At 42.3% G+C, this 18,473-nt stretch overlaps 1 protein-coding gene across 2 annotated transcripts in view; it reads right to left on the reverse strand.

Moving 5' to 3' along the window:
* LOC142666318 (signal transducer and activator of transcription 5B) overlaps window positions 1-18,473 on the reverse strand; it is a 128,336-nt gene that overhangs the window by 75,946 nt on the left and 33,917 nt on the right. The gene's annotated exons all lie outside the window — the stretch shown is intronic.

Consider the following 18,473-nt stretch of genomic DNA (forward strand, 5'->3'; position numbering starts at 1 on the left):
TGCATTGAGAAGCTCTTTAAAAATAGTTGTCTGGTTTACAAAACCCATCTTCAAGCACCATATTAGGGAACCGGAGCTAACAGAGGGGCCTTCTCGTTTGGGACTTGCATCAATTAACCAGGTACAAGAACGGCTGCAAAGAGAATCTTACACTAAGGCTGAATTCAGATGACCGTAGTATACGTCCGCGTGTAGTCCGTTAAAACAACAGCCGTCACACGGACGCATGTATTTCAATGGGGCCGTTCACACGGCCGTTGTTTCAATGGCCCGTGTGAAGGGTCCGTTGAAAAATAGAACTTCCTATTTTCTTCCGTTTTCACGGATCCCTCGATAGACTCCGTAAATTGACCGACGGTGGAGTTTATTAATCCGCAGCATGTCAATTTATGCTGTGAAATCGCTGCTCTTTTGTTGCAGGTATTCCCCATAGAATTTGGTGCGCTTTTTTTCAGGAAAAGCTTCAATTCCGCTGGAAACTTTTTTCCACGAATTAGGAAAAAAACAAAAAATAAAAAAAAAAACACTTAATTTTTTTCTACATTTAAAAATAATTAAAAAAAAGTTAATACTAATCCCCCAGGCGTTGTCATATCGACGCGTTCCTCGGTTCTCAGTCAATGGCAGCCTCTTGGTATTACGTTTCATTGTGACTCCTGTAGCTGTCACATGCACTGCAGTGTTAGGCTGGATTCACACGAGCACATTACGTCCGTAATGGACGGAACGTATTTCGGCCGCAAGTCCTGGACCGAACACAGTGCAGGGAACCGGGCTCCTAGCATCATAGTTATGTACGACGCTAGGAGTCCCTGCCTCGCTGCCGGACAACTGTCCCGTACTGTAATCATATTTTCAGTACGGGACAGTATTTCCACGGAGAGGCAGGGACTCCTAGCATCGTACATAACTATGATGCTAGGAGCCCGGCTCTCTGCAGTGTGTTCGGTCCGGGACTTGCGGCCGAAATACATCCGTCCATTACGGACGTAATGTGCTCGTGTGAATCCAGCCTTATTCCAGGAGGCCGAACTGCATCGAGACCAGAGGGACGTGTCTCAATTACAATGCCCGGGTGGTAAGTATTAACTTTTTTTTTCTAGCACTGTTAACGCAGCGCAGATACTTCCCGAAAATCTGCAAAACAATTAGGTGCGGTTTTTCGGGCGGAATTCCCTGCGGCACCAGAACGGATACAGTGTTTACTTTTACACAGCGTATCCGCCCTTCGCAAACTCAGCCTAAAGGGCCAGGCAAGTTCCTGCATTACATGGACAACCCATTGATTTTAATAATCACTATGTATTGCTTTAATACCCTGGTAATGGCGCTGCAGAAAAATTGAACACTTGCTGCCAGGTTCCCCTGCAGACTACAGATTTTAAAGGTACCCTTCTAACAAAAAGGTTTTGAGTAGACAAGGTAAATTAAAACATATATAATGTATAAAAGGTTTATGTCCGCATAAAGGCTATATATACACGCTTACAAACACAGCAATGTTCTTACCTCGTATATAGCAGACAAACTGCCTTTCATTCACAATTCTTGGCTCCTTTATTCTATCTTTCACCTTCATGTTTTGCATTGTCACAGTCGATCAGCCAACTAAAACCTATCTACTTTAATTGACAGAAAGCTCATTTGCATTTGAGCTTTATCAGGTAGCAAAAGCTCAAAACAGCATTACACCACTAATATCCTTCATACACAAAACTACAATACTTCATACCATAGGATTTATAGGAATGTATCAAAAGGGATTGGGGGTAGAAGTTACAATCAAAAGAATGCAGTACAAACAGGTAAACCCTTCCTAAAAACAGTTCCTAAAGAAAGAGGGCAAAGAGCGCTGTGTGCAGTGACAATCTGCTGGCAAGCTCGACCCTCTGCCAGTAGTTCACTGAACTCTGATGGAGTCCATTTACTTACTTGGCATCATTCTGGAAAGTCCTTTGCATGCGGAGACATATTAGATTTCCAAAAGGTTGATGAACTGAAATTGGAAACTAAAGCTTATTTCCAGTTATTTAGTCAAAATCGGAGGTGTTTTGGGATGGCTACGCTGCATGCCTTACCAGAGTTTTTAGCGGACATTGAAATGAATAGTAACACTTTAGACTACGGTATTGCAATGCTAGCTCCCAGGATGCACAGGTGGTGTCATGTGGGCATGCCTATGTTAGCATCATCACTTACACATATCCATGGGCATGTGCAAGATTTCACCATCCTTCACTTGCATGGGATCTGAGGAGTTTAGTGAGAACAGTGCTACACAGCACCAAGTCAAACACTCGGGAGGGGTTCAGAAAAAAAAATTAAATCTAAATATGTTGGATTTACCGATGATTCATTTGCATGTTTGGTTCAGATTTTTAGCTACCACATTACTCTAAATGGTTCAAACTCCATCTATATGTCTTGCCCCCATCATTTGGAGTAGGTTTTGTGCGGATAGGGTCGCATTCATCATCTAAACACAGACATATATACAACCAAAAGGATTACCAATTTGCATTAGATTCAGCCAAAGAATAAAAGAGAAGTCAATTATATTATATTAAACCTACACCCGGGTAGACTGCACTAAATCAGGTGAAGAAACCATAAACCGGAATAAGCAATAAATGATTCAGCAAGTGTCCAAATCATAATGAAACAGACCGCGAGAAAATAAGGAGATGATCACATGATGTCACAACACAGCAGTGCCTTCCATTTACTCAAAACGACACAACTGGTTAGAGGGGTTTTCTAGCCAGTGAAAATTGATGGCCTATCCTCAGGCCAGGCCATCAATAGTTGATGGGTCGGGGGCCAACTCCTGGGACCCACGCCGGTCAGCTGTTTTGAAGGGGGTGCAGCGCTCGTACCATTCACTTCAATAGTAGAAAAGGCTGCAATACCTATGAAACTCCCGCAAAATGCGTGTCGAAGAATGTTTATTTTTACTGTTCACGTTTTAAATTTTTTAAAAAAAGTCTACAGTTTTAAATTCTTTTTTCTTAAGTCCCACTAGGGGACTTCACCATGCGATCTTCTGATATAATGCTTTGGTATACTTAGTATACCAAAGCATTATTGGCCGTCAGTGTAAAACAGACAGGCAATCTATTAGGCCATGCCTCTGGCACGGCCTAATAGGCATACAGCCAGGGCAGGCCTGTGGGCCTTTGTTAGACCCCCAGCTGCCATGGCAAACAGTCGGCGGCCAGTTATCTCATTCACGGGCCGACGATGGGTGACAGAGGGAGCTCCCTCCCTCTGTCAGAAGTTTTAAATAGTCGCCCAGTGTAAAACCCCCTTTACACAAGACATGTCTCAAGAAAGAGTCCTGGAGAGGGCTCCCAAGACATACTACCATACACACGGCGGATGTCAATGTCCTGCCAACAAATAGATTATTGCTCTGCCCATGCCTGCTAGGGGGGCAAATTGCTGAGGTCGCAGTTTTATGCATCCTATAATTAAAACTTGTATGCGAAGATCAGTGGTTTACAACATGACATCGGGAACTTTCTTTCAAAAGACAACGTTATGAGGCATATCAAGCTTGAACTATTGCAATTTCACAGCTAAACCTTTAAGTTTGTTCTGCCGGAGCACCACAACAAAGTGACTACAAGCCTCCAATACCATACTACAGCCACAGATATGTGGTGTTACCAATAATATACATACAGGAGTCTCAACGCCAATCTAAGGGGCCTTTTACCGAAGGAGGATTATAGTGTAAAAAAAAAAATTAAAAAATAGTTATATCGAACAAACTTTCCCAATCGCAATTGCACGATTCAGCGAGAATTTGCTCAATTGTCGTCAATTGAATGTTCAATGATGGCATAAAAATTAGCATCTGTCAGCTTTATATACCCTCATGTAAACATAGCAGAAAGACCAGTTGAAATTGCAAAAAGCAACATATAGGATTATGGTTACATATAAATACATGTGTTTTGACCGGTAATAATTCACTATAGCAATCGTTTTGCAATTTAGCAGCTTCCCTTAGAGGGAACAGAGAACATTTCCATCACCCTTGCTGCTGTGACCTTGTTATGCATCTGAGGTCATTGGAAAGCAGTTTTAGGCTGGGTTCACACTGCATTTTTGTTGTGCTATTGACCTATGTTTTTGTTTTTTTTGCTATGGTAGATAAAATCCCATGTCTCACAAACGGAGTTCATCAACCAAAACAAAAAAAACCTGCAAAAAACAAACCACACAAAGTGTGAAACCAGCCTGAAACATCACTAGTAAAACAATCAGGTCCTGAGAGTAGAAAACATATGACATACAGCTGGATAAAGAGATACCAGCCGCCACTTCCCTTTCCTATGGCTTCCTCCTTATTGAGAAGAGTGTTTAGTGTAGTATCTTTAACAATTGCATTACAGTCCCTTTTACTTGCATGGCTATTTCATTGCCAAAACACCACAGTCAACAGTAATGGAGAGAAAATAGTCACTGGGTACAAGGGCAAGATGACAATCAAGGCAGTTTGTAAAAGTACACACTGTGACGACAACATGCCAACCATTATTATGGGAAATAACCAGGCTTTATGGAGATTAGGAGATGGCATCAAGCCAGTCACTTCAACATATAGAAGAGCTTTCCAACTGGCAGGCCTCCAATGTTATTCTGCGGCGGACAGCTTTCCTGAGAAATTCTATAGCACTTCTTGACCTACGTAAAAATTTTTAAAAGGGTTAAAATAGCCATGTGCAATTCACTCATATGAAGCAGTTCATTGGACAAGTATTTTAAGATATCCCAATAGCGGAGTAGTAGCAAGATAGTTATTCCTTACGCCTCATGCACACAACCGCGTGAGCCGTCCAAGTCCCGTCTGTGATCCGAGGAAAGGTAGGACATGTTCTATCTTTCCTCGGATCGGAGAATCAAACCATTTTTCACGGACCGGATTCACCCGATAAAGTGAATGGGTCGGTGAGGACGATCGGGTGCCACTCGGATGCCGTAAAAATGGCCCAACAGTCATGTGCATGAGGCTTTAGTGATATATAGGGGATCTAAATTTTCCAAATTGTAACCTAACTTTCTCAATGGTTTACAGAAGTATAAGTAAGGGTGATTTAGGGGAGAGCAGCCATTTGCAGAATACAAGAAGCATGGAGCCAGCAGAGGCTGTTATAATGTGCCTATTGGGATTACAGCAGTCCCTCTTCTCCCTCCATTCACAGGATACAGGCTGTTGTAAATGCGGATTGTGTTCTTCTGACCACTCTGAAACAGGAGCTGCATGGAATCTAAATTCCCTGCAGCTGCTCTCCTCTGTTAGCCCAATGGATCCAGTTTGTAAAGAGAGAAATTTGTCTAACAGAAATGTATGTAGGAATTATACATAATGCAATTGCGTAACATTTAAATCGGCTCTATTGAAGCCTCACTTTTAAAAAAAAACAATCTTCTAGCTTTTGTCCCTGGAATTGGCATTTGGGGACCCTACAGACTCACTACTTTGTCATAAAAGGAAATCAATGAATGATCACTATTTTTCCTCTCTTTGTAAGTTCCGCAGAATCAGGGACAGCTAAAGTAGTCCAGTATGAGGGACCTGAAACTCAAAGATTTTAGCTTTCTGGTAAGAGATTTTGTTGTACTTCAGACAAAACAAATGTTCAGGTGTGACTAGAGTTTCTTGTAATTGTCTACAATATGGGAAAAAGAAAATAAGCCGCTAAAATGTTTACATTGGTGGTAACCGGGAAGCCAGAAGGTCACTAGGGTTTTAAGAGGATTCTACCGCCTTCACATTGGAGACTGTACCCGATGTATATTACATTGATCATATATAGAACCAGTCACTAGGCATCAAAACTGGTTTTCTGGCTCTTGGACATTCATGAACAGCATCACGCAAATAGTGAAGATGTAGGAGACGAATGTCAACAAAACATAACACATGATGAAGGTGGTCAACCTGCACGGTGTGTGATCAGGTCATTTCTCCTAAGCAAAAAAGTCCCGTCAACACTACATCCCAAGTCACAGAAGTGGCAACAATGCTTTCTTGTAGCATCTAAAAGTCTATCGTGACGTTTCTATATTAAATTATGGAAACTTATTACACAAATTAAATCATCAGCCCCAGTAAGGACAGAGACTTGTCTTTGTATATGCTATACAGCACTGTGGCATAGGTTGGCACAGTAGAAATAATGGGTAGAAATAAGAAGACTATAGATGTTTCCTAATACTATGCCTGCAATTATACAATATACCAGAGGCCTGCAACAGATTTTTTTTTCACCGACTGATTCAGCGTAGATCGCAGGGCTTCAGTCAGTACTGTAAAATAAAAATCAATCTGGAGTACTGATTGAGTCCCCGGCTTGCCAGCTGCCATGGAGCCACAGCCATCCTTTGAGCGTGGGTTCGCATGCTGACAGACGTGCAGCGAAGTTTGGAAATAGGACGAACTCCACCTCTCCGTCTGTGCGCAGTACCACCGGCTCTTAATAGAATAGCCGGGTGTGGCACGCTAAGAGCTTTAATGTGGCTGGCGGCATGATGGGAAATGGGGGCACTAACGTTGGCACTATGGGAGGGCATTATTAAAAATGAGGGCACTATGAGGGGCACTGTGGCAAACACTAACTAATGGGAGCGTAATCGCATAATCATTTTTGGAAGCACTGATTGAGCACTATTATTGTAAGGCGCACCATCTACTTCCCAGAATTATTTTTCGGGCCATACAGTCTATTATTTTTAGCGGGCATTATTACAGTCAGGGACAGTGTCAGTTTGGTACAATTATTTTTGGGGGACACTGTCTGTGGCACCATTACTGTCAGAGGTACTGTTTGCTGGGCAGAACCATCTTTGTGGGCACTAGTTACTGTATGGGGCATTAACGGTGTGGTACTAGTATATTCAGAGGGATTATCTGTATGGCACAAATATTTCTGCAGTAGTATTTTTGGGGCCACAGGGCAGTACAGCAGGAACACTATTAGGAGTAGCAGTAGGATTAAAAGCGGTTAGGCCGGTTTCCCATGTAGTGTAAACGTTGCGGAATTTCTGCAACGGAATTCTGTGCGGAAATTCCCCAGCATTTACAGTAGCAGAAAAGATTCTGAAAATCTCATGCTCACGATGCGGGGGAAAAAAAAAAACTCAACTCAGGAAAAAAATAAAAAATGTTATACTAACTCCCTGCTTCTTCCTCCAGTTCGGCCTCCTGGGATGACGTTTCATCCCATGTGACCACTGTAGCCAATCACAGGCTGCAGCGGTCCCATGGGCTGCAGCATTATCCAGGGGGGCCAGACGAGTCACCAGCGCAACGACCGGGGTAAGTTTTGTTTTTTTTCTACGCTGAAATTCCAGCCGAAAAACCGCACCACAATGTGGTGCTGTTTTTCGGATGGAATGTGCTGTGGGTTACAGGTCGGATACTCTGCCGTTTTTACACAGCGTATCCAACCCGTGGGAACACGGCCTTAGGGCACCAGGATGGGGAGTTTGTGTTGAGAATTGGAGGACGACGATGGAAGTGTGAGGAACTTAACATGTCTGGTTAGAAAACTCTGCAGAGACGAATAGTGGCTGGAAGAAGCGTTCATGGCAATTTAGGCCAGATGAAGAGGAGTTAAGCGTATATTTACAATCAGAGAAGACCTGTGAGCCGCTGAATGTAATTGTGTATTTTATTTGCGACTGCACCTGATCAGTACTGCATTCTCCTGTATGTTCTGTAGCATTAATTTAATTAAAAAAGTAATATCCATACAGGGACAGTGTCTTTAGACCCTAGGAACGCTCCTGATAACTTACACATCATTTTCCCCATGGTCCCGTCACAAGTTACTAGAGTAGATTCTCCACCTCACTATGGTTGCCTACCCAAACTATGAACTGTTCAAGCAATTTTAAACAGTCTAGAAAAATAAAAAGGTACCTTGTAAACACAATTAATGTTATTTGTCTGCTTGGTACATAGTGTTTCCACTAAGCTTCCTCCGTACACACAAACTTTCATGCACCTTTTCCTCTTGTTTTGCATGTTTTTGTTCTGAAACCTATGATTTCACATTTTGCCTCAGTAACAAGCCTGTGCAGCACAGAGAGGTAGTCTAATGTATCACACTTGGGTATTACTGTGACTCACTTGAGTATGTTGCTCCTCAACATTGAATTTGCAAAACCAAAAAGGGAAATCTGTAAGGTTATGCAAATCAAAGTAGCACGTGTCACTAAGATCTGCAAAAGTTTAAATTTTTAAGCACCTAGCTCCAATCTGTGGCATGTGGGAGCGCAATAAAAGCCGGATTGAAAGCAACGTTTTTTAGCCACACAAAACATCAAAAATCAGATCAAGTGGTGTGGAATGATTGTGCGATGCTTCCTGTTCGTCCACGTGCCAGTTATCGCCACTTGTCGCAAACTGAGAGGGACAGAATCCTTTAACTGGGAGACCTGGGTTTACCACTCTGGCAGATCGCTATACGCCTGGGCCAAGGTGTCAGCACTGTTCAATGTTGCGTGTCCCAGAGGTTGGGAGAACAACAACGAACGAGAATGACAGCAAGAGGTGTGCGGAGGCGAACCTCTACACGGACAGATCATCTGATTGGAAGAATGGAGCGCAGGGATCCATTCTGTACGGCAAGTAAAATTGGACGTCACATACTAAGTCTAGGGCGGCAACCAGTGTCGACACAAATCATCAGAAGGCGTTTGCACGACATTGGGCTATGAGCCAGACGTCCAGCTACAGGTGTACTATTGAGAACACGCTCTCGAAGGCTATCACAGTGCACAGTAAGACAGCAATGGAGGTATATCCTCTTCCCGATTTGGTCTCGCACGCAATGATAGCCGGAGATTGATCTGGAGACCATGTGGGCAACACTATAAACAAGCCTTCACAAGGGAACGTCACACCGGTCCTACTCCCGGGATTATGGTTTAGGGTGGCATAATGTACGGTAGCTGGAACCCCTCTAGTCTTCATTTCAGGTACACTAACAGTTCAGCGTTACATTGATTTGGTCGTGGAACCAGTAGTAGAAAAGGCAAGAAGGTTCCAGCATCAATATCTTGAACAAAATGCAGCTTTTATTGAGGTTCCATAAAATCAGGACCAACACATGATATGACTAAGGGCCACTTGGGCCTGAGACCGGTCAGCTTCTCTTCTATGTGTTGTCCCTGATTTTATGGAACATCAATAAAAGCCGCATTTTGCTCAAGATATTGATGCTGGAACCTTCTTGCCTTTTCTGCTACAATTTGGTGCAGTCCTGCACCCTCCGCGCATCTACTTGGTTGGTGAGCTGGATAAAAATTAACGGTTTCTGTTTTGGAACCAGTGGTACAGCCATTTCTCCAAAGTGTCTCAGCAGCAGTTTTTCAACCGGACAAAACCAGGCCGCATGTTACTCGTGCAAATGCGAGCAGATTGCGTGGCCTAAATGTGCCAGCATGGCCTGCAGAGTCTCCGGACTTGTCTCCCGTCGAGCACATCTAGCATGTCATTGGTCGATTTGCGTGACCAAGTGCATTCAGCGTAGCAGAACATTCCTCAGACAAACATTAATAACCTCATTGATAGCATGCCAAGGCGTGCAAGTGGGTGTATTTCTGCGCGTTGCGCTCATACTCCATACTGAATAAATGAAGAGGTTTGGAAAATTTTGTTACCATTTTTTTTTAGAATTTGCACATAATTAACATGTCTATCGATCATGTGATTTACACAATTCCAAAACGTTTCCTTCTTGGTGTTGCAATTTCTATGTTGCGAAGTGTATACTGAAACGGTGGTCACCCAAAAAGAAAGTCAAATAATTTCTTATGCACCATGGGCAAACACCATGTAAAGGAAACAACGATATGTAATTCTAATTATGCTGTGTGTTAGGTGGTTACTACAATGGAGTTAGGTGTTAAAGCTTTTTTTATATAGAGTGAAACCTCTGCAACAACCACCCAAAGTTCCACTGAAAAGTGGTTTTCTGGGGAGGTGGTCTTCTCAAATAGATAGGCAGTATGCATGGTATATAGTGGAACAGAAGATCTGTCGCAAGAATTCTGCTCTGGATAAGGGGGTGGTATATAGATAAGACTTGTTATATTCAGGTTGAGGCATGTGTACTTATATCACTATTCCATAAACTAAGCTGCAGGGTTAAGGAGGAAACTTATGCCATATGCGGCATGCTGTTTTGTGCAATGCCATGGCCTCCGATTTATTACTTCTTATGCGATGCAGCCTCGATATTGAAGAAAAGAAATAAACAACAAAACGTGAGTCAGCAAACATTTTAGGCTTCGTTCACATCTGCATCGGGACTCCGTTTATGGGTTCCGTCAAAGCTTTCCGTCAGGGAGCCCATGACCGGAATCCAAACGGAAACCATAGGTTTCCATTTCCATCACAATTGATTACAACGGTAACGGTTCACCGTTGTGTAAGGGTTGTTTTGACTACATCAATACCGTAGTCGACTATGCTGTAGATTCCGTCAAAACAACAGAAGCTTTACACAACCGTGACAAACGGAAACCATTTGCACCGGATCCGACACCATTGAAATCAATGGTGAGGCAAACGGAAACCTATTCCGTTCATGGGTTCGCCTAACAGAAAGCTCTGACGGTACCCATGAACGAAGTCCCAACGCAGATGTGAACGAAGCGTTAGTGGTAGAAAAATCGTTCACCACTTGAATGAAAAATAAAGCTACCTTGTAACACAATTAATGTGATTTAAAATAAAAAACAATTTTAAAATACTCCACATCAGATGTTGGAATTATACTTGCCGTATTGATAAATTATTTTCTCCTGATCTTAACAAGATAAAAACCACTCTCGAAAAATATTCTAGGATCTTATGTGAAGATAACAGGGTTCGCCTGTTTTAACGTCCTTGTATTAGGACACCTTCAGACCAGTTCTCATCTAAACGGTCCATGGTCCTGAGATGTACACAAAGGTGCTCAGCTCATCAGAAGACACAACACTGATAACTGTACTGTAACGAGCTGTGCACCTATCCCATGACCAGGACAGACATTGGAGTAAACAATGAAGGTTCCTATTCAATGACAGCAAGCAGAGATCTTGTCAATCATGAAGAATGGATATAGGAAGTACTAGTCCTTCTCAATGAATTAGAATATCATCAAAAAGTTCATTTATTTCAGTAATTTAATTCAAAAACTGAAACTCACATTCTATAGATTCATTACACACAGAGTGATCTATTTCCAGCATGTTTTTCTTTCAATGTTGATGATTATGGTAACAGTTAATCAACAACAATAAAAGAAAAAAAATGCTGGAAATAGATCTATATAATATATGAGTTTCACTTTTTGAATTAAATTACTGAAATAAATAAATGTTTTGATGATATTCTAATTCATTGAGGACTAGTATATAGGAAAAAATTCTAATTTCACTCTATAAGAATAGCCTCATTTACTGAAAAACGTAATACCCCTTTAAGCGGCAAGATTAAGAGATAAACCAGAATGAGCCTAGATTGTGTGACAATATTCATAAACATAGGGATTAATGAGCCTTATTAGGTTTTTTATATATATATATATATATATATATATATATATATATATATATATCCTGACCACGCCTGTCATGAAGCCTGAACAGCGTATATGATGGAAGCTACAAATTACAGATGGCAGATCACCTCATTAAAGGTCACCATACCAGCCACAAGGACACATCATATTAATATTTTAGAGAAGACAAAAGGTCTATTTGGGCAGCCAACAGACACCCTAACCTTGAGAGAGTGTGTACATGTCCATTACAAAGGAAGGACTTTTAGAGCAAGGATTAGACAGAGACTAATGCACACATGCACCAGGCTTGAGCAGCGTGCATAGAATACAATGCACACACTAGTAGATAAAACTATCAGATGTTATATCATCACACACCTGTACACATGTTTATGGCTAGATAGCAACAAGAGGGTCAAGTAAATAATATAGATTGGAGAGCCTGGCGAAGGCCTTGTTCACATCTTCATGAAGTACGTGAAGCGCTGTTCCCCCAAAAATAGCTATTGTACGACTTATAACAAAATAGCTCATGTGTCAAGTTGTGCACGACGGAATAACTGCGTAAGTGCATTTCTGATTTGCGTCCGCAAAAAAAAACAAAAAAACCCAATCCATATGAATGTCCCTCTTGCACCCATGTGACATCCGTTTGTCTCGTGCGTTTTTCTGCTCTGCAAGCATTTCCGGGTTTTACGTTTTTTTTCTGCATTTCTTTATCGACTGATTTGCATGCTGTCCATTTTTTTTCCACACACCTATAGATAAGTAGTCATCCGGGATTTTAAAATTGATGGTCTATCCTTAGGATAGGCCATCCATATTAGATTGGTGGGGATCAACTCTCGGCACCCCGCCGATCAGCTTGTTGGATGGGGCCTTCTCGTTCATATTTGCACACATTGTTACATTTGTAGCAGCTGTGCAATGTATTGTACCCACTATCCAATTCAAAACCTTGCACAGCCGCTACAAATGTAACGATGCGTGCAAGTACGAATGAGGATAACAATGTAAAACGATGGAGACGGCGGCACCTTCAAACAGCTGATCGGCAGGGGGTGCCGAGTGTTGGACCGCCACCAATCTGATAGTGATGGCCTATCCTAAGCATAGGTCATTCATTTTAAAAACCCAGATAACCCCTAATAGGTGAGTCTAGTATGTAAAAACAGACCAGAATAGGACATGCTGCGAGTTTCTCACAACCAACATGCTCCATGAAAAAGCCCCATTGAACGGCACTCTGACAAGAAATACGTTCGGGTGAAAAAGGCCTAAAACAGAAGATTTGACATTGCTAGAGGAACACAAATACCATATTACTAATAAGATGATAAACAGCAATTACTCACACACTGACTCACACCCTCTAGTAGCTAAAGCAATAATCTTATAACCTTATGTTGTCTGTAGACAAAGAATCCTGTCCCAATGAATGAGCAAATGTTGTATATATATATATTCCGCTCTGCATTAGGAGCCTCAAGTGTCCAGTCGGCAATTCCGGCATTTTTGACGGAGAGTAGTGCAGTCCAATTTGACTTTATCAAGTGAATGATTGCACTTAAAGGGGTATGCCCAACTTAGACAATTATGTCTGATATAGGTATGGGACCCAAATCTTTAGAGAACAGGGGGGGGGGGGGGGGGGGGTCACTCGACCGCCGTCTTGCCTGGTGCGCCAGCTGCAAGCTACCAATTCCAGACGAGGACTAGTGGAGAGGGGGGCAGTGTGCAGGTCTTTGCATTTTGTTGTATAGGGGTTATGGAAGCGGCTAGTAGAACTTGCCGTCTCGTTTCGTAGCTCCTCTTGAATATAATGGAGAGAACCGCTGCCCCCTCTCCACTAATCCCTGCCTGGCATAGGCAGCTTGTGGCCACCACACTAGGCGAAGTGGGGGTCGAGTGACACCCATTCCCAATATAGGTGCGGATCCCAAAGCTGGGACCTGCATCTATCAGACATTTATAGCATATCCTGTGGCCATCAGTATTAGGACATATCCTGAACCCCTTTAAACTATTTTCTGGCCACTTCAGGGAAGTTGTGTAAAGGGCTATTTCCATCCCAGAAAGTAAATGGGACTGTGCTGCAGTTACGTACACAGTGAGTGGCCCGAGCACCGATGGGCAGGGAAAACCGGTGAAGGGGCCCCTTCAATCTCAGGATTGGTGGTGGTCAGAAAATTATAGAATATCTTCGTGCAATCACTTGCTGTGATGGGAAGAAGTCTTTAATAAAACACACCCACTAGCTTAGTGTTATTACAGTTTATTTGAGATGCCCAGATTTAAAGGGGGTCAAGTCCAAGTGACAAGTTGCCTTTGAATTAAAGAAGTTATTTGAGCATATGAGGCAACACCCCTCCGGTTAGTGATAAAGCTCAGCCAATAAACAGACATGGACTGTTTATTGGCCGAGCTATCTTTAAAAATGCAGAACTACCTTTAAAAATGCGGTATTTAAAGGGTTCTATGAGATTGAAAAAATAAAAAAAAAAGAAGTCTGTTTTTTTCTTTCCAAAAGCAGTGCTAATCTTGGGCTGTGTCTGGCAATAGAGTTCAGCCTCATTTACCTAAGAAACAACTTTTTCTAATTTCAAAACAGTTTTTGCCAGGGCAACTCGATCTTAACGGCATGACCTGGGATGGGTAGTTACTACATATGGTTTTCTCTGGCGCACAAAGTGGCCCTTCCGGGTGGTTATTAGATGCAATTGTACATATCAGTTGAGAGTTTAAGAAAACCTTGTAGATGACCTGACTGAAAACAGATTCACTTTGAGATCAAACGGGTCAGTGCAGCTTTCCTTTCTACAGTACAGCATAGCCCGAGTCATAATAGCAATTTCTACATAATGGCCATTTGGGATCATCAAGTACAATTAACAAAGACCTCCCAGTACTTTGAAAAATAACTTTTCTATGCAAGCCATTAGTGTTGCATTAGACATACTTGACATTCAGAGAAAACAAGGTTACAGTCAGTATCTTTGCTTCCACAGGAATAACATACGCTGTTCCAGCATATAAGATTTACAGAAGTGCCGGCTCTTTTTGTCATACTCTGCCGCTATCATTGCACATATAGGTTATCAATAAGGATTAATAGGTTGTACCCACTGAAGGATTGTCTGATGGGCCTGTACGACCCTGTGCTACTGAAAATTGTACTGTATTTAAAGAGGCTCTGTCACCACATTATAAGTGCCCGATCTCCTACATAAGGAGATCGGCGCTATAATGTAGATGACAGTAATGCTTTTTATTTTAAAATTTTTTTTATTTTTACCACTTTAGTAGCGATTTTAGATTTATGCTAATTAGTTGCTTAATGCCCAAGTGGGCGTGTTTTTACTTTAGACCAAGTGGCCGTTGTACAGGGGAGTGTATGACGCTGACCAATCAGCATCATGCACTCCTCTCCATTCATTTACACAGCGCATAAGGATCCTGCTAGATCCTTACGTGCTGTCTTATACTAACACATTAACAATACTGAAGTGTTTAGACAGTGAATAGACATTCCACGGGATGTCTATTCACAATCTCTGCACTTCGTTACTCTGTCTGTGGTAGTTACAGCAGAGGAAGCGTGATCTCGCGAGATCTCGCTGTAAATGACAGGTTACAACGAGAACACGCTTCCTCTGCTGTAACTACCATAGAAACAGTAACGAAGTGCAGAGATCTAGCAGGATCCCTATGCGCTGAGTATATGAATGGAGGAGTGCATGATGCGGATTGGTCAGCGTCATACACTCCTCTGTACAACGCCCACTTAGTCTAAAGTAAAAATACGCCCACTTGTGCATTAAGCAACTCATTAGCATAAATCTAAAATTGCTAATAAAGTGGTAAAAATAGATCGTTTTTTTAAAATAAAAAGCATTACTGTCATCTACATTATAGCGCCGATCTCCTTATGTAGGAGACAGGGCACTTATAATGTGGTGACAGAGCCTCTAAGATTTCTCAAAATCAGTATCTTACTCAAGACCAGGAGAGGGTCCAAAATACGGATGAGATGCATATCTTCCCTTCCTAGTTTTTTCTCTGTGTAGGATCCACTTCTTGTTTCGGCTTTCAAATACAGATGCAAAAAATCTGACCTAAATACTGCCGTTTAATGGAGGTCTTAGGCCTTTACTTACACAGCAGTATTTTAGTCAAAACTAGGCATGGGTCCAAAAGATGGAAGAGGTGCAAATCTTTCCATTATACTTTTTCTCTGTGTAGGTTCCACTCCTTGTTTTGGATGTAATACAGAAGAAAAATAAGCTTGTGTGAAACAGACCTTAAAAGTGTTTGTTCGGCCACAGGATGGTTTTTCCTACTGATGACCTATCCCCAGGATAGGTCATCAGTACATAAATTGGTGGGGGTCCGATACCGAGACCACGCACCAATCACCAATCAGAGATGGCTCTGGTCACAGTATAGCGGCCCTGCTGCAGCTCTGCTCCAATACAAGTGAACAGGAGCAGAGTTGCAGTTCTGCAGCACGGCCGCAATGCAGTGTATGGAGCCACCTGCTTCCGGCACTGCACAACATCCGGTGCCTGGAGGCAGCTAATCGGTGCGGGGTCCAGTTGTCGGACCCCTATGATCATAAACTGATGACCCATCTTCTGGATAGATCAATATGAAAACCTGTCCCATCGTGCCCAAACAACTCCTTTAATCCCATCCATATACACATCAATAAATCATCTACTTAGAGCCTCATATGGGCAGCTGGAAGCAGTGGCACTGATGTCCCAACAATAACATTTGAACCAGCCAGTAGTAATGTAGGCCATGGCATTGTGCCTTCAGTAATTAATACTGGATTACATACATACACACACACATATATATATATATATATATATATATATATATATATATATATTACAGATAGGCACCTCAGGTCCAGAAGACCATCAGAGGCAGAGACCCACACACCTGCACAATGTAAAGGGGTTCTACTGTATTGTTAGATCATTTTTTTTTTGTAAAACATTTTTATTGGTTTTCATACAAGCATAGTACAAGTTAAACAAAACCTTATATTAGATGACATTTTCAACTCACGCAGGAGTGTACATAATGTAATATTTGAAACGTTGTCACAAATCAGCATAACAATAGTGCATGTATTCTGTCTACCTTCCTTGGTAATACTGGAGATGTTGTAAGTTAGAAAACTCAGCGGTTATTGCCTTACCGTCTCCTTGAACTCTTGACAGTGTTACAGTGACCCGTACATAGGTCAATTCCTTAATACCGCTATCCTCGTGTCCCCACCTATCCTTCATCACCGCCTAGCCTCTACTCGCACCACCCCATCCCTATCAAGGCACTTTTAATTTTCCCAAATTCCCTTTAATATCTTCTGTGAGATACCAGGATGTGTGTTTGAAATTCTCTATCATTACCCCTATTTCCATTGCAGGCAATTGCTCTATGAATGGCCTCCACCGTTTAAAAAATCCTGAGGTCTTTTGCCTCTTATGTTTTGTCGCTTCTATTTTGTCCGAAAACCTGCAAACTCTCACTTGTTGGGTTAAATGGTGTAATGAAGGTGTGGTGTTTTCTAGCCAATATTTCAACAAGCATCTTTTGGCATCGAGAAATATTATATGCATCAGGGAGGGAACATATATTGGAAATTCTGCTGATTCGTTAGATCATTTTTATGACGATGATCAAACCTAGCACACTTCGTTAAATGCCAGATTATTGTGAATTTTGCACCATTTGGCACCTGATTATTGCAATTCTTCTGTATGAAGTCTTCAGCCTCATGCACACTGCCCCTAATTATGGTACGGACGGCCGCGGAATCTCATCCGTGGGCCGTCCACAATTCACGGACTGTGCACACTGATTTAAATGAGTCCGGACCGTATAATGACTTGTCCTATTATTTTGCGGTCTGGACCAATGCAGTCGTGTGCATGGGCCCATAGAAATGAATGGGTTCGCAATTCATCCACATTTTCGCAGACTAATTGCAGACGCAAATACAGGCCTTAAGCCTCATGAACACGACCGTGTTCGGTCCGTGATATACGGCTCGCATGTCGGTCACATTTCCCGGACAGTATACAGTTCAGGAAGCCGGGCTTCTAGTATTGTAGTTATGTAGGACGCTGTGAGTCATTGCGTCCCTGCGGGACTTCTGTCCCGTACTGGAAACATGTTTCAGTACAGGATCGTAGTCCTGCTGGGAGGCAGGGACTCCTAGCATCATACGTAACTATGATGCTAGGAGCCCGGCTCCCTGAACTGTATTCGGTCCGGGAAATGCGGCCGATATGCGGTCCGTACGTATATCACGGACCGAACATGGTCGTGTGAATAAGGTCTTATTGTTCAGGACTTGACGGCCAATGTAGGAGATGCAATGGCAGCTGATTTAGTGGTCTTCCTTTCTTAGAATTACATAATTAAGAAAGAGCAACTTCAAACAAGGAGACCAGAGCAGGACTTTTCTATATTGTTGGTATGGTTTTCCCCAATAAAAACATTACCCGTGTTGTTCCATAAATATGTGGCCACAGACCAAGCAGGACAAGGCAAAACATACTTGTGACCTTGTTTCTCAGACTGTCAACCCTGCAGCAACAAGAAAGTTTCACTATCACTAAGCTAACTTTGGAAATCACATCAGCAAAGGGCTTCCTGACATCTGTTGATCCACCCATACTCCAACGACTGCAGCGATGACTTGTCTTCCATACAGCAATCTTCTGTAACATGCACCCCCCCCCCCCACCGTTCATCTGTGACATGCGAAGGAGAACTGACCAGCAACCGACTACAAATGCTGCAATGAACTTAAGATATTCGGATGAGAGTCTGTGACCCTGGCAAGGGTTAAGGAATACAAAGTATCCACCCTGCTGTTCCCCC

The sequence above is a fragment of the Rhinoderma darwinii genome, chromosome 13 (assembly GCF_050947455.1).
Source record: "Rhinoderma darwinii isolate aRhiDar2 chromosome 13, aRhiDar2.hap1, whole genome shotgun sequence".
NCBI lineage: Eukaryota > Metazoa > Chordata > Amphibia > Anura > Rhinodermatidae > Rhinoderma > Rhinoderma darwinii.